General features: G+C 40.4%; 1 long non-coding RNA gene and 1 pseudogene across 1 annotated transcript in view; both read left to right on the forward strand.

Moving 5' to 3' along the window:
* LOC134735997 (uncharacterized) overlaps window positions 1-22,292 on the forward strand; it is a 366,473-nt gene that overhangs the window by 39,721 nt on the left and 304,460 nt on the right. The gene's annotated exons all lie outside the window — the stretch shown is intronic.
* Window positions 6,534-10,420, forward strand: LOC129476202 (serine/threonine-protein kinase B-raf-like; annotated as a pseudogene).

Raw genomic sequence — 22,292 nt, forward strand, 5'->3', positions numbered from 1 at the left:
TGTGTAGTCTGTAGTTATTGGATGAAATGTTCTGTAATTATCTATTAGAACCATTTGGTCTATAGTGCAGATGAAGTCTGATATTTCTTTGTTGATTTTTCTGTCTGGAAGCTTTGTCCAGTGCTGAAAGTGGGATGGTGAAGTCTTCAGCTATTATTATACCAGGTCTTATCTTTCTCTATAGCTCTAGTAATATTTGCTTTATATATCTGAGTGTTCCAGCATTGGGTGCATATATACTTATAATCGTTATGTCCTCTTGCTGAATTGACCCCTTTATCATTATGTAGTGACCTTCTTTGTGTCTTCTTATAGCTTTTGTCTTGAAATCTGTTTTGGCTGACATAAGTATAGCTACTCCTACTTTTTTTTTTTTTTCCATTGACATGGAATACCTTTTTCCTCTCCCTTTATTTTCAGGCTATGTGTGTCTTTATAGGTGAAATGTGTTTCTTGTAGGCAACACATCAGTGGGTCTTTTTATTTATTTATTTATTTAGCTAGTCTGTGTCTTTTTGATTGGATAATTTAGTCCATTTTCATTCAATGTTATTATTGGTAAGTAAAAACTTACTTTCACCATATTGTTATTTGTTTTCCAGTAGTTTTGTGGTCTTTTCTTCCTTCCTTCTTTCCTTCATGTCTTCCTTTAGTGAAGGGGATTTTCTCTGGTGATATGATTTTGTTTCTTGCTTTTTATGTTTTATGTCTCCATTGTATGTTTTTAGGTTTGAGGTTGCCATGAGGCTTGCAAATACTATTTTGTAACCCATTATTTTAACCTGATAACTTAACACTGTTAGCATAAACAAACAAATGAGCAAAAGAAAACAAGTAGAAACCTTATGGTTGAACTTCATCCCCTCACTTTTTAATATTTTGTTGTTTCTATTTATATCTTATTGTATTGGCTATGTCTTGAAAATTTGTTGTAGTCATTATTTTTGATTGGTTCATTATTTAGTCTTTCTACTTAGGATAAGAGTAGTTTACACACCATAGTTACAATATTATAATATTCTGTGTTCTTCTGTGTACTTACTACTACCAGTGAGTTTTGTACTTTCAGATGATTATTGCTCATTATTGTCCTTTTATTTCTGGTTGAAATACTGCTCTTAACATTTCTTATAGGACAGGTCTGGTATTGATGAAATTCCTCAGCTTTTGTTTGTCTGAGAAAGTCTTTATTTCTCCTTTATGTTTGAAGGATTTTTTTCTGGATATACCTTTCTAGGGTAGAAGTTTTTTTTCCTTCAGCACTTTAAATATGTCATGCTACTCTGTCCTGGCCTGTAAGGTTTCCACTGAAAAGTCTGCTGCCAGATGTTTTGGAGCTCCATTGGATGTTATTTGTTTCTTTTCTCTTTCTGCTTTTAGGATCCTTTCTTTATCCTTGACCTTTGGGAGTTTGATTATTAAATGTCTTGAGGTAGTTTTCTTTGGGTTAAATCTGCTTGGTGTTCTTCAACCTTCTTTTACTTAGATATTGATATCTTTCTCTGGGTTTGGAAAATTCTCTGTTATGCCTTTGAATAAACTTTCTATTCCTGTCTTTTTCTCTACTTCCTCTTTAAGGGCAATAACTCTTAGTTTGTCCTTTTGAGGTTATTATCTAAGTCCTGTAGGAATACTTTTTTATTTGATTTTTCTCAACACAGTTATTTTGAATTCTTTGTCTGAAAAGTCACATATCTCTGTTTCTCCAGGATTCATCCTGGTCTCTTATTTAGTTCATTTGATAAAGTCATATTTTCCTAGTTGATATTGATGCTAGTAGGTATTCTTTTTTGTCTGGGCATTGAAAGGTTAGGTATTTATTATAGTCTTCACTCTGGGCTTATTTGTAGCCGCCCTTCTTGGGAAGGTGTTCTAGGTATTTGAAAGGACTTGGGTGTCATGATCTAAGCTGCTTCTGCTCTAGGGGACACCCAAAATATAGTAATGTTGTGGTTTTCACAGACTTATAGAGGTATCCTCTTCATAGTCTTGGACAAGATGGGGAAGAATTCTCTGAATTACCAGGCAGAGACTTGTTCTCTTCCCTTACTTTCTTCCAAAAAAGAATCTCTCTTTCTAAGCCACCTAAAGCTGGGAATGGGTGGCACAAGCAACCCTGTGGCCACCAACACTATGGCTATGCTGGGTCAGACCTGAAGCCACCCCAGTGCTGGGTCTAGCCTAAGGCCTGCTGTGACTACTCCCTGGCTTCTTCCTGTGTTCACTCAAGGTCCTGGGGCTCTACAATCATCAAGTGGCAAAGCCAGCCTGGACTGTGTCCTTCCTTTCAGGGAGGCAAGGTCCCCCAATTCCCTGGTGAGTCCAGAAGTGCTGTTTGGAATTCACAGACTAGAGTCAAATTCCTTTGAAGTCTACCAAGTGTTCTATTGCTTTGTGACTGCGCTGGCAGTCAAACCACAAAACACATTTTTTAAAACTCTTCCCTCCCCTTTTCAAAGGCAAAGGAACCTCATTTCCTAGCTACTACCACCCCAGCCCACAAAGAGTACTGCCAGGCTATTGCTTATATTCCCTTAATGCCCAAAGTCTCTTAAGTCAGCTTGTTATGAATGCTCCCTGGCCTGGGACTCACCCTTCAGGACAATATTCTCCTTTGGCCCAGGGCAGGTCCAGAAATGCTGTCCAAGATTCAAGTCCTGGAATTGCTCTACCCCACTGTGGCCATGCTGGTACCTAATGTGAAAGACAAAGTCCCCTTTCCTTTTTTCTCTGCTTTTCTCAAGAAGATGGAGTTTTGCCCTGTAGCCACCACAGCTGGTCATGTGCTGTGAGTCTCACCTGAAGCCAACAAGTCTCAGCCACTCACCCAAGGCGGGTGTCACTGCTCATTATTTAGGGTCAAAGGGCTCTTCAGTTGGCATGTGATAAATGCTGTCAGGACTGGGTCCTTTCCTTCAAGGCAGCAGGTTCTCTTCTGGCCCCGGGTGTGTCTAGAAATGTTGTCTGGGATCTAGGGCCTAGAATGGGGCCCTTAGGACTCTGATCAGTGCCCTATCCTGCTGTGGCTTAGCTGGTATCTTAGATGTAAGATAAAGTTCTCCCCCCTCTTCTCTCTCTTCTCCTCAAGTGGAAGGAAGGAGTCTCTTTTGAAGCCATGAGCTGTGCAGCCTGAGGTTATGGAGAGGTGATGGCAATATTCCCTTGGCTGCCCCAGCTGATGTCTTAGTATGTCATGTGCTCACTCAGTTCACTGTCTCCAGGCCTAATTTAGCACTAGAACTCAGCTAAGAGTTGCAGTTCTTATGTCTTAGACTGCTTTTCAAGTTTACTTGGAGACACAGGATGCTATTGTCTTTAGTGGTGAGGTTTGCAGGCACTCAAGTTTGGACTTCTAGAATTGATAATTTTCCTCTGACAAGGTCTGGTTTAAATGCTCTCTTCGTAAGTGGGCATCAGCTGAGTTTGGTCTGGGTTTCCTTTCTGCTCTAACTGGACATCACTGAGTTCATTGGGTAATAACTGCTGTGTTCTTTTCCCCCCAGTGCCTAGAGAAGCTCTCTGCACCACTCTGCGGCTGCCAGAGTGGAGGAGGGGTGGCATCAGCAATTCAGGACTTTTGTCTCTTCAGTGCCTCTTTCAACAATATAAAGTTAAATCCAGGTACTATGAGTGCTCACCTGATTTTTGGTTCTTATGAAGGTATTTTTTTTTCTTCTGTGTAGATAGTTGTTAACTTGGTGTCCTTGTGATGGGGATGATTGGTGGAGCTTTCTATTCCATCATCTTGCCTGCACATAGTTTTATGGACAGTTAAGAGTTATTCTAGTGATGCAATAAGGATACACAACTAGATTATAAAGGGAAAAGACACAGGTGAAGTCTGGAGAAATCCCTGTGCAAGCCTTGTATGCTCTCCTTCTCTAAGAGGGGTGACACAGAGCACACGTTTAGCCCAGCAATGAAAATGCAGCAACATGTGTGAAATGATTTCTACCATGGAAGCCCACTAGAGACTCAGGACCCAAGATTTTTACTGGGGACTAAACACACAAGCACTCCTTGCCTGGCACATGCCAAAATGCTGGATTCCCAGCAGGAAGGTAGGTGTTCAGCAAAAATCATATAGCTTTCACATATAATCTACAATGTGCCTCCCTAATAAGTTATCTGTTGACTGAGAATACTCCAGAACCAAGGTTGAAGATGTCAGCTAAGGGCCAACCTTGTAACTAGGCCCTTCTAAGAATAGCAGTCTCAGGCCTGCTAAATTAAATCTTTATTGCTCACCATTTATCTACTGTGGTATAGCTGAAATTGATAATCAGAATGTTCTCAGGCCAGATAATCTTTCAGAATCGTATTCCTCTGCTACCTCCTAAGATTTGGGGCCTGTTTTAACTTCAGGATAATAGGGAAAGGGAAAGTTATCTATAAAAGAAAGTCTACCTCACTGAGTTTTTCTGGCCTCTGATGCTGTAAGTTGTGACAGCCACATTAGACCTCCATGAAATTTTGGGATTTTTCAGTGTGGTATATCCATGTCTCAATAATGGCCTTGATCATCAACTTTCTTTTCCCACATTGGGTAGCTGCCTTTAGCCATGACCAACCTTTTTTGAAAATTAGTAACAGAGAAATAATTTGCCAGGGTAAATGGTTGGATATTCGTAGGCCAATATTATGAGAGAAATAGTTTTTAGCTCCTGGAGTGCAAAACTATTTTCTGTATAACTCTTTCCTTTTCTGGAAAAGTAATTTAATGGAGTAGTCATTATGAAAGGATGATAAAGAGCTATCAGTAATACCTAGCAACTCCAGATCTGCTAAACTTCCTTGATTATCTGGAGGGCTTCTTGGTATAGAACTTCTGGTATTCTTTCTGGAATCATGTGGATGCCATGGCTCAACAAGGCATAATTCAAGAGCTTCTCTTTTATTCTTGAAAGCAAATTTCTCGAGGTTGACTTAGAAGGGAGAGTGGTGTACCTGCTCTAAAATCAAGAGTGTCATTCACTTTTAAAGAGATGTGACTTAGAGCTTTCCTTTCCCTGGGAATTTAGGTAAATATAGCTTGAATCCTCAATTTTATAACCTGTGCAAGTCTAGTGTTCTCCCCATGATTGCTGTGAATGTTCAGTCTTATATCTTCCCATATGCCTCTCTGCTATTTAGAGACAGAAAGTAGGTATTAGTGGTTGCTCTCCCCACCCCAGTGATAGGGGTGGGGAGAGTTGTGAGGGGAAATGAGGAGCGACTGCTACTGTGAATGCAATTTATTTTAGAGGTGATGAAAATGATGTAAAACTGATTGTGGTGATGCTTACACAACTGTGAATTTATGAAAAATCATTAAATTATATGGGTGTATTCACTTTAAATGGGTGAATTGTATAGTAGGTAAATTTTATTTCAATAAAGGTGTTACTTTTTAAAAAAAAGTAAGGACATGTGTAGAATTATTAGGTATTGCAGATTTGCCGCCAGAAGTGTTGTAGCAGTTTGCTTTCTCACCGTGAATGTATGAGAGTGCCTGTTTCCTCACAGCTTCAGCAGCAGAATATGTTGTCATTTTTTTTTGCCAGTCTGATAGGTGAGAAATTGTGTCTCAGTGTATTTTTACTTTGCATTTCTCTAATTCTGAGTTTGAACATCTCTTCATATGTTTGAGGATAGTTTTTATATCTTTTGTATGAATTGTCTGTTTATATATTTTCCCTATTTTTCTATTGGGTTTTTGGTTTTATTCATTCAATTTTTAAGAGTTCTTTGTATATTAGGAATATCAGCCATAGTCTGTCAGTATCCACATCCTTAACCATTACACTCCATTGACTTCCTTCTCTGGCACTTTATCCACTTAAACCCAATTTTTCTAACTTCTATAATTGTAAATGTCTCAAATACTTATCATAGAATGATTTAAATTTAGTATAGGTCCTTAAAACCTACTATTTAGGGGCATGTTTCGAGCCATGTTCTCCAGAAGCTCTACCAGTTCTGGGAAAATGGAGGTAGGTGGTGTAGCTGGATAGCCTATTCTGGGAGATTTGGGGAAGTATTTGCTTCTAAGACTCTTTGCTATTTATTTTTCTCTGTAGCCCCAGCCCTACAAAATGAAGAACCTAATATCTCTCTGTTGCAATCTATTTGCCATCCTTAATGCTAGTAAGTAAAGGTGGAATCATAGTTACTGAGGTAGCAAGTCATCTTGCTTTGTTAGTCAGTGTATGGGGAGGAGCAATAAAGGAGTTTCACCATTCTGTTTAACTTCACTCTTCTTAAGCTGCACTGTTGATCAGCATAAGAAAAAAGCTATAAAGCTTTTGTTTTGTCTTTTAGCTGTGCCACCTTAAGACCTTGTCCAGCATCCTTAGTATTCTCCCTTTTGGAGTGAGTCTGCCTTATCATTATTATTATTGTTATTGCTATTATTGGTTTGCCCTTGACTGCCTTCACCTGCCTTGTCCTTGACAGCTTGGAAGTTTCTTTAAAAACTAAACATGAAATTACCACATGACACAGTAACTGAATTTGGGGGCATTTATCCCAGATAAATGAAAACATACGATAAGATGGCGGCGCTGAGCGGTGGTGGTGGTGGCGGTGTGGAGCCCGGTGAGGCTCTATTCAACCGGAACGTGGAGCCCGAGGCCGGCGCCAGCGCCGCGGCCCCTTCGGCTGTGGACCGTGCCATTCCCAAGGAGGTTATCTTCTAAAAATGTAGAAACCAGACTTTTAACTTCTAAACCAACAGAAGAGAAAAAATGATTAATAAAAGCTAATCCCAAAGAAGTGAGGAAAAGAAAGAACCAGTAGGACAAATACCAAAAAGTGTGGAATATCAAACAAATAATTAAGTTGACACAGGAACATATAGAGGTCCTATTATACAAATTTGGTGGGGAGCATAATCCACCATCAATATATCTGGAAGCCTATGAGGAATATACCACCAAGCTAGATACACTCCAAGAAAGAGAACAACAGTTATTTGGAATGTCTGGGGAACGGAACTAATTTTTCTGTTTCTAGCACTGCATCAATGGACACTGTTAAATCTTCTTCCTCTTTTAGCCTTTCAGTGCTACCTTTATTTCTTTCAGTTTTTCAAAATCCCACAGATGTGGCATGGAGCAACCCCAAGTCACCACAAAAACCTATTGTTACCTAAAACCATAAAAACCCTAGAAGAAAACCTAGGCATTACCATTCAGGACATAGGCATGGGCAAGGACTTCATGTCTAAAACACCAAAAGCAATGGCAACAAAAGCCAAAATTGACAAATGGGATCTAATTAAACTAAAGAGCTTCTGCACAGCAAAAGAAACTACCATCAGAGTGAACAGGCAACCTACAAAATGGGAGAAAATTTTCGCAACCTACTCATCTGACAAAGGGCTAATATCCAGAATCTACAATGAACTCAAACAAATTTACAAGAAAAAAACAAACAATCTCATCAAAAAGTGGGCAAAGGACATGAACAGACACTTCTCAAAACAAGACATTTATGCAGCCAAAAAACACATGAAAAAATGCTCATCATCACTGGCCATCAGAGAAATGCAAATCAAAACCACACTGAGATACCATCTCACACCAGTTAGAATGGCCATCATTAAAAAGCCAGGAAACAACAGGTGCTGGAGAGGATGTGGAGAAATAGGAACACTTTTACAGTGTTGGTGGGACTGTAAACTAGTTCAACCATGTGGAAGTCAGTGTGGCGATTCCTCGGAGATCTAGAACTAGAAATACCATTTGACCCACCCATCCCATTACTGGGTATATACCCAAAGGACTATAAATCATGCTGCTATAAAGACACATGCACACGTATGTTTATTGCGGCACTATTCACAATAGCAAAGAGTTGGAACCAACCCAAATGTCCAACAGCAATAGACTGGATTAAGAAAATGTGGCACCTATACACCATGGGATACTATGCAGCCATAAAAAATGATGAGTTCATGTCCTTTGTAGGGACATGGATGAAACTGGAAACCATCATTCTCAGTAAACTATCGCAAGGACAAAAACCAAACACCACATGTTCTCACTCATAGGTGGGAACTGAACAATGAGAACTCATGGACACAGGAAGGAGAACATCACACTCCGGGTACTGTTGTGGGTTGTGGGGAGGGGGGAGGGACAGCATTAGGAGATATACCTAATGCTAAATGACAAGTCAATGGGTGCAGCAAACCAACATGGCACATGGATACATATGTAACAAACCTGCACATTGTGCACACGTACCCTAAAACCTAAAGTATAATAATAAAAAAAATGATGAGTTCCCTTTGTAAGGACATGGATGAAACTGGAAATCATCATTCTAAGTAAACTATTGCAAGGACAAAAAACCAAACACCACATGTTCTCACTCATAGGTGGGAATTGAACAGTGAGAACACATGGACACAGGAAGGGGAACATCACACTCCGGGGACTGTTGTGGGGTGGGAGGAGGGGGGAGGGATAGCATGAGGAGATATACCTAATGCTAAATGACGAGTTAATGGGTGCAGCACACCAACATGGCACATGGATACATATGTAACAAACCTGCACATTGTGCACATGTACCCTAAAACTTAAAGTATAATAATAATAAAAAAAACCTATTGTTAGAGTCTTCCTGCCCAACAAGCAGAGGACAGTGGTATCTGCAAGGTGTGGAGTTACAGTCAGAGACAGTCTAAAGAAAGCACTGATGATGAGAGGTCTAATCCCAGAGTGCTGTGCTGTTTACAGAATTCAGGATGGAGAGAAAAAAGCAATTGGCTAGGACACTGGTGTTTCCTGGCTTACTGGAGAAGAATTGCATGTGGAAGTGTTGGAGAATGTTCCGCTTACAACACACAACTTCATATGAAAAACATTTTTCACCTTAGCATTTTGTGACTTTTGTCAAAAGCTGCTTTTCCAGGGTTTCCGCTGTCAAACATGTGGTTATAAATTTCACCAGTGTTGTAGTACAGAGGTTCCACTGATGTGTGTTATTTATGACCAACTTGATTTGTTGTTTTTCTCCAAGTTCTTTGAACGCCACTCAGTGCCACAGGAAGAGGCCTCCTTAGCAGAGACTGCCCTTACATCTGGATCATCTCCTTCGGCACCCCCCTCAGATTCTACTGGGCCCCAAATTCTCACCAATCTGTCTCCTTCAAAATCCATTCCAATTCCACAGCCCTTCCCACCAGCAGATGAAGATCATTGAAATCAATTTGGGCGAGACTGGTCCTCATCAGCTCCCAATGTGCATATAAGCACAATAGAACCTGTCGATATTGATGACTTGATCAGAGACCAAGGATTTCGTGGTGATGGAGGATCAACCACAGGTTTGTCTGCCACACCCCCTGCCTGGGTCACTCACTAACGTGAAAGCCTTACAAAAATCTCCAGGACCTCAGCTAGAAAGGAAGTCATCTTCATCCTCAGAAGACAGGAATCAAATGAAAACACATGGTAGACAGGACTCGAATGATGATTGGGAGATTCCTGATAGGCAGATTACAGTGGGACAAAGAATTGGATCTGGATCATTTGGAACAGTCTACAAGGGAAAGTGGCATGGTGATGTGGCAGTGAAAATGTTGAATGTGGCAGCACCTACACCTCAGCAGTTACAAGCCTTCAAAAATGAAGGAGGAGTACTCAGGAAAACATAACACGTGAATAGCCTACTCTTCATGGGCTATTCCACAAAGCCACAACTGGCTATTGTTACCCAGTGGTGTGAGGGCTCCAGCTTGTATTACCATCTCCATATAATTGAGACCAAATCTGAGATGATCAAACTTATACATATTGCACAACAGACTGCACAGGGCATGGATTACTGACACGCCAAGTCAATCATCCACAGAGACCTCAAGAGTAATAATATAGTTTTTCATGAAGACCTCACAGTGAAAATAGGTGATTTTGGTCTAGCCACAGTGAAATCTTGATGGAGTGGATCCAATCAGTTTGAACAGTTGTGTGGATCTTTTTTGTGTGTGGCACCAGAAGTCATCAGAATGCAAGATAAAAATTCATACATCTTTCAGTCAGATGTATATGCATTTGGGATTCTTCTTTATAAATTGATGACTGGACAGTTACCTTATTCAAACATCAACAACAGGGAACAGATAATTTTTATGGTGGGACAAGGATACCTATCTCCAGTTCTCAGTAAGGTACAGAGTAACTGTCCAAAAGTCATGAAGAGATTAATGGCAGAGTGCCTCAAAAAGAAAAGAGATGAGAGACCACTATTTCCCCAAATTCTCGCTTCTATTGAGCTGCTGGCCCGCTCATTGCCAAAAATTCACTGCAGTGCATCAGAACCCTCCTTGAATTGGGCTGGTTTCCAAACAGAGGATTTTAGTCTATATGCTTGTTCTTCTCCAAGAACACCCATCCAAGCAGGGGGATATGGTGCATTTCTTGTCTACTGAAACAAATAAGTGAGAGAGTGCAGGGGAGTAGAAACAAAAGGAAAATAAATGAACATATATTTGCTTATATGTTAAATTGAATAAAATATTCTTTTTTTTAAGGTGAACCAAAGAAAACTTGTGTGGTTAAAGACTAGATATAATTTTTCCCCAAACTAATATTTATAGTTAACATTGGATTTTTAACATTCAAGGATTAAAATACAGAGACATTGCTAAAAATTGGCAGTGCCTCTTCTAGAGGCTTTACTTTCTGTTCCGGGTTTGTTTCATTCACTTGGTTATTTTAAGTATTAAACTTCAGTTTTCTCATGCAACTTTTGTTACTAGCTATCACGTGTCCACTAGGGACTCCAGAAGAAGACCATACCTGCGCCTATGTTTGCAGGTGGAAAGTTGGCAGTACGTTAACCTGGGTTAGATAAGGCAAACTGAATAGATCTAATTTAGAAAGTCACTAGAATTTAATACTATTTTTATTCTTCATACTTTTTCTTTCTTTATCTTTTTTTAAATTATTATACTTTAGTTTTTAGGGTACATGTGCACAATGTACAGGTTTGTTACATATGTATCTATGTGCCATGTTGGTTTGCTGCACCCATTAACTCGTCATTTAGCATTAGGTATATCTCCTAATGCTGTCGCTCCCCCCTCTCCCCACCCCACAACAGTACCCAGAGTGTGATGTTCCCCTTCCTGTGTCCATGAGTTCTCATTGCTCAATTCCCACCTATGAGTGAGAACATGTGGTGTTTGGTTTTTTGTCCTTGAAATAGTTTACTGAGAATGATGGTTTCCAGTTTCATCCATGTCCCTACAAAGGACATGAACTCATGATTTTTTATGGCTGCATAGTATTCCATGGTGTCTATGTGCCACATTTTCTTAATCCAGTCTATCATTGTTGGACATTTGGGTTGGTTCCAAGTCTTTGATATTGTGAGTAGTGCTGCAATAAACATACGTGTGCATGTGTCTTTATAGCAGCATGATTTATAGTCCTTTGGGTATATACCCAGTAATGTGATGGCTGGGTCAAAGGGTACTTCTAGTTCTAGATCCCTGAGGAATCGCCACACTGCCTTCCACAATGCTTGAACTAGTTTACAGTCCCACCAACAGTGTAAAAGTGTTCCTATTTCTCCACATCCTCTCCAGCAACTGTTGTTTCCAGACGTTTTAATGATGGCCATTCTAACTGGTGTGAGATGGTATCTCATTGTGGTTTTGATTTGCATTTCTCTGATGGCCAGTGATGATGAGCATTTTTTCATGTGTTTTTTGGCTGCACAAATGTCTTCTTTTGAGAAGTGTCTGTTCATGTCCTTTGCCCACTTTTTGATGGGGTTTTATGTTTTTTTCTTGTAAATTTGTTTGAGTTCATTGTAGATTCTGGATATTAGCCCTTTGTCATATGAGTAGGTTGTGAAAATTTTCTCCCATTCTGTAGGTTGCCTGTTGACTCTGATGGCAGTTTGTTTTGCTGTGCAGAAGCTCTTTAGTTTAATTAGATCCCATTTTTCAGTTTTGGGTTTTCTTGCCATTGCTTTTGGTGTTTTAGACATGAAGTCCTTGCCCATGCCTATGTCCTGAATGGTATTGCCTAGGTTTTCTTCTAGGGTTTTTATGGTTTTACGTCTAACATTTAAGTCGTTAATCCATCTTGAATTAATTTTTGTATAAGGTGTAAGGAAGGGATCCAGTTTCAGCTTTCTACATATGGCTAGCCAGTTTTCCCAGCACCATTTACTAAATAGGGAATCCTTTCCCCATTTCTTGTTTTTGTCAGGTTTGTCAAAGATCAGATAGTTGTAGATATGTGGCATTATTTCTGAGGGCTCTGTTCTGTTCCATTGATCTATGTCTCTGTTGTAGTACCAGTACCATGCTGTTTTGGTTACTGTAGCCTTGTACTATAGTTTGAAGTCAGGTAGCGTGATGCCTCCAGCTTTGTTCTTTTGACTTAGGATTTACTTGGTGATGCGGGCTCTTTTTTGGTTCCATGTGAACTTTAAAGTAGTTTTTTCCAATTCTGTGAAGAAAGTCATTGGTAGCTTGATGGGGATGGCATTGAATCTATAAATTACCTTGGGCAGTAGGGCCATTTTCACGATATTGATTCTTCCCACCCATGAGCATGGAATGTTCTTCCATTTGTTTGTATCCTCTTTTATTTCATTGAGCAGTGGTTTGTAGTTCTCCTTGAAGAGGTCCTTCACATCCCTTGTAAGTTGGATTCCTAGGTATTTTATTCTCTTTGAAGCCATTGTGAATGGTACGTCACTCATGATTTGGCTCTCTGTTTGTCTGTGATTGGTGTACAAGAATGCTTGTGAATTTTGTACATTGATTTTGTATCCTGAGACTTTGCTGAAGTTGCTAATCAGCTTAAGGAGATTTTGGGCTGAGACAATGGGGTTTTCTAGAAATACAATCATGTCATCTGCAAACAGGGACAATTTGACTTCCTCTTTTCCTAATTGAATACCCTTTATTTCCTTCTCCTGCCTGATTGCCCTGGCCAGAACTTCCAGCACTATGTTGAATAGGAGTGGTGAGAGAGGGCATCCCTGTCTTGTGTCAGTTTTCAAAGGGAATGCTTCCAGTTTTTGCCCATTCAGTATGATATTACCTGTGGGTTTGTCATATATATCTCTCATTATTTTGAAATACGTCCCATCAATACCTAATTTATTGAGAGCTTTTAGCATGAAGCGTTGTTGAATTTTGTCAAGGGCCTTTTCTGCATCTATTGAGATAATCATGTGGTTTTTGTCTTTGGTTCTGTTTATATGCTGGATTACATTTATTGATTTGCGTATGGTGAACTAGCCTTGCATCCCAGGGATGAAGCCCACTTGATCATGTTGGATAAGCTTTTTGATGTGCTGCTGGATTCGTTTTGGCAGTATTTTATTGAGGATTTTTGCATCAATGTTCATCAAGGATATTGGTCTGAAATTCTCTTTTTTGGTTATGTGTCTGCCAGGCTTTGGTATCAGGACGATGCTGGCCTCATAAAATGTGTTAGGGAGGATTCCCTTTTTCTGTCGATTGGAATAGTTTCAGAAGTAATGGTACCAGTTCCTCCTTGTACCTCTGGTAGCATTTGGCTGTGAATCCATCAGGTCCTGGACTCTTTTTGGTTGGTAAGCTGTTGATTATTGCCACAATTTCAGAGCCTGTTATTGGTCTATTCAGAGATTCAACTACTTCCTGGTTTAGTCTTTGGAGGGTGTATTTGTCGAGGAATTTATCCATTTCTTCTAGATTTTCTAGTTTATTTGCATAGAGGTGTTTGTAGTATTCTGTGATGGTAGATTGTATTTCTGTGGGATTGGTGGTGATATCCCCTTTTTCATTTTTTATTGCGTCTATTTGATTCTTCTCTCTTTTCTTCTTTATTAGTCTTGCTAGCGGTCTATGAATTTTGTTGATCTTTTCAAAAAACGAGCTCCTGGATTCATTAATTTTTTGAAGGGTTTTTTGTGTCTCTATTTCCTTCAGTTCTGCTCTGATTTTAGTTATTTCTAGCCTTCTGCTAGCTTTTGAATGTGTTTGCTCTTGCTTTTCTAGTTCTTTTAATTGTGATGTTAGGGTGTCAATTTTGGATCTTTCCTGCTTTCTCTTGTGGGCATTTAGTGCTATACATTTCCCTCTACACACTGCTTTAAATGTGTCCCAGGGATTCTGGTATGTTGTGTCTTTGTTCTCGTTGGTTTCAAAGAACATCTTTATTTCTGCCTTCATTTCATTGTGTACCCAGTAGTCATTCAGGAGCAGGTTGTTCAGTTTCCATGTAGTTGAGCGGTTTTGAGTGAGTTTCTTAATCCTGAGTTCTAGTTTGATTGCACTGTGGTCTGAGAGACAGTTGGTTATAGTTTCTGTTCTTTTACATTTGCTGAGGAGAGCTTTACTTCCAACTATGTGGTCAATTTTGGAATAGGTGTGGTGTGGTGCTGAAAAAAATGTATATTCTATTGATTTGGGGTGGAGAGTTCTGTAGATGTCTATTAGGTCCACTTTGTGCAGAGCTGAGTTCAATTCCTGGATATCCTTGTTAACTTTCTGTCTCGTTGATTTGTCTAATGTTGACAGTGGGGTGTTAAAATCTCCCATTATTATTGTGTGGAAGTTTAAGTCCCTTTGTAGGTCACTCAGGACTTGCTTTATGAATCTGGGTGCTCCTGTGTTGGGTGCATATATATTTAGGATAGTTAGTTCTTCTTGTTGAATTGATCCCTTTACCATTATGTAATGGCCTTCTTTGTCTCTTTTGATCTTTGTTGGTTTAAAGTCTGTTTTATCAGAGACTAGGATTGCAACCCCTGCCTTTTTTGGTTTTCCATTTGCTTGGTAGATCTTCCTCCATCCCTTTATTTTGAGTCTATGTGTGTCTCTGCACGTGAGATGGGTTTCCTGAATACAGCACACTGATGGGTCTTGACTCTTCATCCAATTTGCCAGTCTGTGTCTTTTAATTGGAGCATATAGCCCTTTTACTTTTAAGGTTAATATTGCTGTGTGTGAATTTGATGTTGTCATTATGATGGTAGCTGGTTGTTTTTTCATTAATTGATGCAGTTTCTTCCTAGTCTCGATGGTCTTTACAATTTGGCATGTTTTTGCAATGGCTGGTACCGGTTGTTCCTTTCCATGTTTAGTGTTTCCTTCAGGAGCTCTTTTAGGGCAGGCCTGGTGGTGACAAAATCTCTCAGCATTTACTTGTCTGTAAAGGATTTTATTTCTCCTTCACTTAGGAAGCTTAGTTTTGCCGGCTTTGAAATTCTGGTTTGAAAATTCTTTTCTTTAAGAATGTTGAATATTGGCCCCCACTCTCTTCTGGCTTGTAGAGTTTCTGCTGAGAGATCAGCTGTTAGTCTGATGGGCTTCCCTTTATGGGTAACCCAGCCTTTCTGTCTGGCTGCCCTTAACATTTTTTCCTTCATTTAAACTTTGGTGAATCTGACAATTATGTGTCTTGGAGTTGCTCTTCTCGAGAAGTATCTTTGTGGCATTTTCTGTACTTCCTGAATCTGAATGTTGGCCTGTCTTGCTAGATTGGGGAAGTTCTCCTGGATAATATCTTGCAGAGTGTTTTCCAACTTGGTTCCATTCTCCCTGTCACTTTCAGTTACACGAATCAGACGTAGATTTGGTCTTTTCGCATTGTCCCATGTTTCTTGGAGGCTTTGTTCATTTCTTTTTATTCTTTTTTCTCTAAACTTCTCTTTTCGCTTCATTTCATTCATTGGTCTTCCATCACTGATACTCTTTCTTCCAGTTGATCGAATCGGCTACTGAGGCTTGTGCATTCATCACGTAGTTCTCGTGCCGTGGTTTTCAGCTCCATCAGGTCCTTTAAGGACTTCTCTGCATTGGTTATTCTAGTGAGCTGTTCGTCTGATCTTTTTTCAACGTTTTTAAGTTCTTTGTCATGGGTTCAACTTCCTCCTTTAGCTCAGACTAGTTTGATCGTCTGAAGCCTTCTTCTCTCAACTCGTCAAAGTCGTTCTCCATCCAGCTTTGTTCCATTGCTGGTGAGGAGCTGCATTGCTTTGGAGGAGGAGAGGCACTCTGATTGTTAGAATTTTCAGTTTTTCTGCTCTGTTTTCCCCCATCTTTGTGGTTGTATCTATCTTTGGTCTTTGATGATCGTGACGTGGAGATAGGGTTTTGATGTGGATGTCCTTTCTGTTTGTTAGTTTTCCTTCTAACAGTGAAGACTCTCACCTGCAGTTTTGTTGGAATTTGTTGGAGGTCCACTCCAGACCCTGTTTGCCTGGGTATCAGCAGTGGAGCCTGCAGAACAGCTGATATTGGTGAACAGCAAAGGTTGCTGCCTGATCCTTCCTCTTTATGTTTTGTCTCAGAGAAGTACCCGGCTGTGTGAGGTGTCAGTCTACCCCTACTGGTCGGTGCCTCCCTGGTAGGGTACTCGGGGTTCAGGGACCCACTTGAGGAGGCAGTCTGTCCGTTCTCAGATCTCAAGCTGCATGCTGGGAGAACCACTACTCTCTTCAAAGCTGTCAGACAGAGACATTTAAGTCTGCAGAGTTTTCTGCTGCCTTTTGTTTGGCTATGCCCTACCCCCAGGCGTGGTGTCTACAGAGGCAGGCAGGCCTCCTTGGGCTGTGGTGGGCTCCACCCAGTTTGAGCTTCCTGGCCACTTTGTTTACCTACTCAAGCCTTGGCAATGGCGGGCGCCCCTACCCCAGCCTTGCTGTGGCCTTGCAGTTTGATCTCAGCCTGCTGTGCCAGCAATGAGTGAGGCTCCGTGGGCATGGGACCCTCCGAGCCAGGCACGAGATATAATCTCCTAGTGTGCCATTTGGTAAGACTGCCGGAAAAGCGCAGTATTAGGGTGGGAGTGACCTGATTTTCCAGGTGCCGTCTGTCACCCCTTTCCTTGGCTAGGAAAGGGAATTCCCTGACCCCTTGCACTTCCCGCGTGAAGCGATGCCTCTCCCTGCTTCGGCTCACACTCGGTGTGCTTCACCCACTTTCCTGCACCCACTTTCTGACAATCCCCAGTGAGATGATCCCAGTACCTCAGTTGGAAATGCAGAAATCATTTGTCTTCTGTGTCGCTCACACTGGGAGCTGGTCCTATTTGGCCATCTTGGCTCAGGCCCTGCTTTAACTGCTTTCTGTGCACTGTTTGTTTAATCATGTTAAAAACTCTCAGAGATTATATGATTAGCATTTCCTGTTTGGAGATGTAATAATTGAGACACAGACTTGCCTGCAATTCATATAGAAATTAAGTTATTGAGCCAATATTGAAAACTTAGGTAGCCTGACTCCATGGCCAAGGCTCTGGAATATTATGCTGTGCCACCTCATAAGAGGCCAAAGATCCTTGAAAGAAGGTGAGTTGAAAGAGAAAAACTCCTAGTAGCTTTCTCTGTGTTGACTACTTCCCTTCAATCATTTCTTCTTTCTGTGTTACCTACTATTTTTATTTTGCCTATGATTAAATACTCCTGTCTCATTAACACTCCCCTCACAGTGACTTGGTAGGAAATCTCTTCTTAGTAGTCCTCATATCCCTGCCTTTATTGTAAGTATTTTATGTGGTGCTTGGTGAGTTTTCCTACTAGTTTATCCTAATATGGAACTCTATACTTGCATATTTCAGAGTGAGAAAGTGAGTGGGGCTGATGGACTGCTGGGATAAACAGAGCAGGCTTTCTATATGTGTTAGTTCATGGGTATTTGGAATGAGAATGTCTTGTCTTCATGCTAGACAAATATCAAAAACCAGGAAGAGGGAGCAAGTTTCGCTGAAGGGAGGCTAGCTTGTTAATACTAAGTCAAGGAAACTACAAACAGCTGGTCAAAGCTTGCCTATTACCAGTTTTTGTAAATAAAAATTTATTAGAATACAGCCATCAATTCACTTATGTATTGTCTGTGGCTGCTCTTGTGTGATGACAGCAGAATTGAGTAGTTGTAGTAGAGACCATATGGCCCACAGAGGCTAAGATAACTACTATTTGGCCCTTTGCAGAAATATTTTGCCAGCCCTTGGTGTATGAGATGAAGCATCCTGTATTATTGGAGGTTTCTGTGCAGGGAAATACTAAGAGATTAAATTTGAGTTTTAGATAGAGACATTTGGAAGCACTGAGAAGAAATCTAGATTCAGAGGCCAGAGAGATCAAAACAGGGTAAAAAAGAACTAGCGAGCACTGAGAGCAAGTAGATAAAAGGGATTAGCATTTAGAGGTGCCAGTGAAGATAGGTTTTCCAGGATTTGACTGAAGTGTGTGTGTGTGTGTGTGTGTGTGCGCGCGTATGCATGTGTATGTTGAGAAGGGAGGATTTCCAATTCTGAGAAAATGAGAGGACAGAGAGAGGAACATAGTACAAAAAGATAAAAGAAATACCCTCCCATTTCCGTAATTTCTGTTTGAAATGACCACTACATTTCTTTCTGCAGAACGAGTTTTCTTTGCAGAAATTTTCCCTAGGGCTGGTCTTCCAGGACCTGTATTTCTTTTTTTTTTTATTTTATTTTTATTTTTTTTTTATTTTTTATTATACTTTAGGGTTTTAGGGTACATGTGCACAATGTGCAGGTTTGTTACATATGTATCCATGTGCCGTGTTGATTTCCTGCACCCATTAACTCGTCACTTAGCATTAGGTGTATCTCCTAATGCTGTCCCTCCCCCCACCCCACCCACAACAGTCCCTGGAGTGTGATGTTCCCCTTCCTGTGTCCATGAGTTCTCATTGTTCAATTCCCACCTATGAGTGAGAACATGCGGTGTTTGGTTTTTTGTCCTTGCGATAGTTTACTGAGAATGATGTTTTCCAGTTTCATCCATGTCCCTACAAAGGACACGAACTCATCATTTTTTATGGCTGCATAGTATTCCATGGTGTATATGTGCCACATTTTCTTAATCCAGTCTATCGTTGTTGGACGTTTGGGATGTTCCTTTAGGCAGATGAGCTTTCATTTGTTAAACATAACTTATTTATGTCAAACTGACATCTTGACTAACTGATTTAACTGACTGACATTGATGTCTAACTGACTCTTACCCTGGTCAAGACAGTTCAAGGATGATGAGCTCATTGGCTAAGCGTGCTGCCTAGATAGATTGGAGGGTGGAATAGAATGAGGTAGGGAACCTAGGTGAGACTGTGTTGGTGTTGTTGGAGGGTATTAACTATGGTGACATCTCTGGGACCTGACCGTTGTTTATGAGGTGCTTCAGGAATAGGTAAGATTCAGTTTTTGATTATGATCTTGGGCCATTAACAGACTGAGGCCCACATCTGGAGGAGAAGGAGGAGTGGGAGAATGAAGGAAAATACCCAACTTCCAGGGCTCTAAAGTTCAGTGTGAAGCAGGTGCCAACATATCCAGGTGACCATAATTAAAGGAAGAGGGTGACAGTTTTACTCATCAAAATAGAGGCTTCAGTGAGAATATAGGGATTAGTAAACTAATTTGCAACCTGGAGGTAATAGAAATGCTCAAATTTCAGCACAGATTTGAATAACAAAAATGTAAGTGAATATAATTTCAAGTTGGAGGTGATATCCTGAGATTTTTAGGACTTTTTTTGAGGGGAAAAGGCAGACAGTCACACATGTGAGGAGTGTTCACAGGGTTAGAAATGTATATAAAAGACTTTTGCTTCTGGGGAAATGGGGTAGACATACTTTATTCTTCTTGTTAAGTAGAGCAACAGCAGCAGCAGCAACAACAACAGTAACAACAACAACTAAAACCCACAACAACAACAACTAAAACCCTAGATATGACATATAAAACAAATATAAGATTCTGAAAGGTAGCAAGAAGAAGGCATAGCAGCTAGGGATCTTGGGATCCAAAGAAAAATGGTAGGTAGTTCACTGGGTTTCTTTTTCCCTCAAATATCCCAGATTTGGAGCTGAAGAAACTGGCAACCTGGATATGCCAATGCATACAAACCAAATAAAGCCCTACAAAAATTCTGCTCTCATTGGCCAAAGTCACCAGGGAAGGGACAGGCTAGCAAGACAAACTTTTAGACAATAACCACTCTACTTCAGACAAACCCCACAGACAAAACTGTGGCCCCACCCCTCAATGTCACAAAAGGCCAAGTGGAGAGCCTATACTTCTAACCTCAGGATGCTGTGAAAAGGCATATAAGTTTCTCTGCCAGGGTGGTATCTGATAAGGTCAAGTTGGAAGATTGGACTTTCATTCTGGCCAGGCAGTATTGAGTAACATCTGCTTCCACACCACCGTAGTGTCAGTGGACACCATGTGTAGAGCCTGGACTTATACCTGCACCCTGTCATAATGAGGCATCCCTCTTCCTCCCTTCCAGGATAGTGTTGGAGAAGACCAAGTGGGGAGCTGAGACTTTAGTCCCTGTTATGAGGTAACAAAGTCTCCACTCCACAGTGTTAACGTAGACCACGTGAGGAGCCTGGACTGGCACTGCCAGCTGGCAGGCAGTAATGAGGCACCCCTTCCCTTCCTTCTCGCTTCTAGGGTGGTGTCAGAGGACAAATGGAGGTTCAGGGCTTTTCACCATAGCCCATTGCTAATGAGCCATTCTCCTACCAGGTGTTAATAGATATTAAGGTTAGTAACAATAACAAGGCACAAGTATGCCTCCCAACCTGGGAAGTATCAGGGGAGGCCTAGTGAGGAGCTGTAACTTCCATTCATTCGCATCAGATATCAATAGAAATCAAGTGGAGAACCTGAGCCTTTACCCACACCAGAAAATAACAAGGTGCTGCCACTCCCCCTTCTTATGCTGGTGTGGTGTCAGAGGGACCTAGCTAAAGTAGAAGATTTGAATAAGATTCAGAGCCTCATAACATAATATCCAGAATGTGCAGGTTTTAACTGGTAATCACTTATCATACGAAGAAGAACCAGGAAGATCTCAAACTGAGTGAAAAAAAGGCAATCAATACTTGCCAACACTGAAATGAGAGCTTTTAGAATTATCTGACAAAAATTTTAGAGCAGACATGAAAAAATGTTATTTTTTTAAATTTCCAACTTTTATTTTAAGTTCAAGGCTACAGGTGCAGGATGTGCAAGTTTGTTACATAGGTAAACATGTGCCATTGTGGTTTGCTGCACAGATCATCCCGCCACTCAGGTATTAAGCCCAGCATCCACTAGCTAGTCGTCCTGATCCTCGCCTTCCTCCCACGCTCTGCCCTCCAACAGTTCCCAGCGTGTGTTGTCCTCCCAGCTGAAATGTGTCCATGTGTTCTTATAATTTAGCTTGCACCTTTATAGGTGAGAACATGGAGTATTTGGTTTTCTGTTCCTGCATTGGTTTGCTAGGGATACTTACTTCCAGCTTCATTCATGTTCCTGCAAAAGACATGATCTAATTCCTTTTTATGGCTACATAGTATTCCATGGTATGTACGTGCCACATTTTCATTATCCAGTCTATCATTGATAAGCGTTTAGGTTGATTCCATGTCTTTGCTATTGTGAATAGTGCTACAATGAACGTATGTGTGTATGCATCTTTATAATAGAATGATTTATATTTCTTTGGGCATATACCCAGCAATGGGGTGGCTGGATCAAATGATATCTCTGCCTTTATGTCTTTGAGGAATTGCCACGCTTTTTCCCACAATGGATGAACTAATTTTCACTCCCACTAACAGTTTAACAACATTCCTTTTTCCTTGAAACCTCACCAGCATCTGTTGTTTTTGAGTTGATAAAAATGTTTAAATAAGCAATTATACTCTCGAGACACATAAAAATAGACAGTCTCAGCAAATACATACAAAACGCATACAAATTAGGAGAAATACCTAATGTAGATGACCGGCAGCAAATTTTAGAATTGAAACGTATAATAAACCTAATTAAAAGCTTAGTTGATGGGCTCCATAACATAATAGAACAGACAAAGGAAAGACTTAGTGAACTAGAAGATAGAAAAATAAAAGTTCACCAATGTGAAAAAGGGTGAGATAATGGACTAAAAAAATGAACAGAGCTTCAGGGACCAGTAGAAATGTGGCAAGAGATCTAATACTTCTGTCATCAGGAATATTACATAATATTCCTGTCTTCTCTAGGAAAGAAGAAAGAAGGTAGGGCTGAGAAAGTATTCACATAAATAGTGAGAAATATTCCAAATTTGGCAAGAGACATAAACTTACAGATTCAAGAAGCTGAGTGAACCCCAGACAGGATAAAACAATAAAAAAATACATACCAAGATACATCATAGTCAAACTTCTGAAAATGAAAGACAGAGAAAAAATCTTGAAAGCATTGACATCAATAGCACAATTTGTAAATGGAAAAAATTGAACAATTAGACCTCATCAAAGCTGTTTTTTTAAATTATTATTATAC

This window comes from Symphalangus syndactylus, chromosome X (assembly GCF_028878055.3).
Source record: "Symphalangus syndactylus isolate Jambi chromosome X, NHGRI_mSymSyn1-v2.1_pri, whole genome shotgun sequence".
In the NCBI taxonomy this organism is placed as follows: Eukaryota; Metazoa; Chordata; class Mammalia; order Primates; family Hylobatidae; genus Symphalangus; species Symphalangus syndactylus.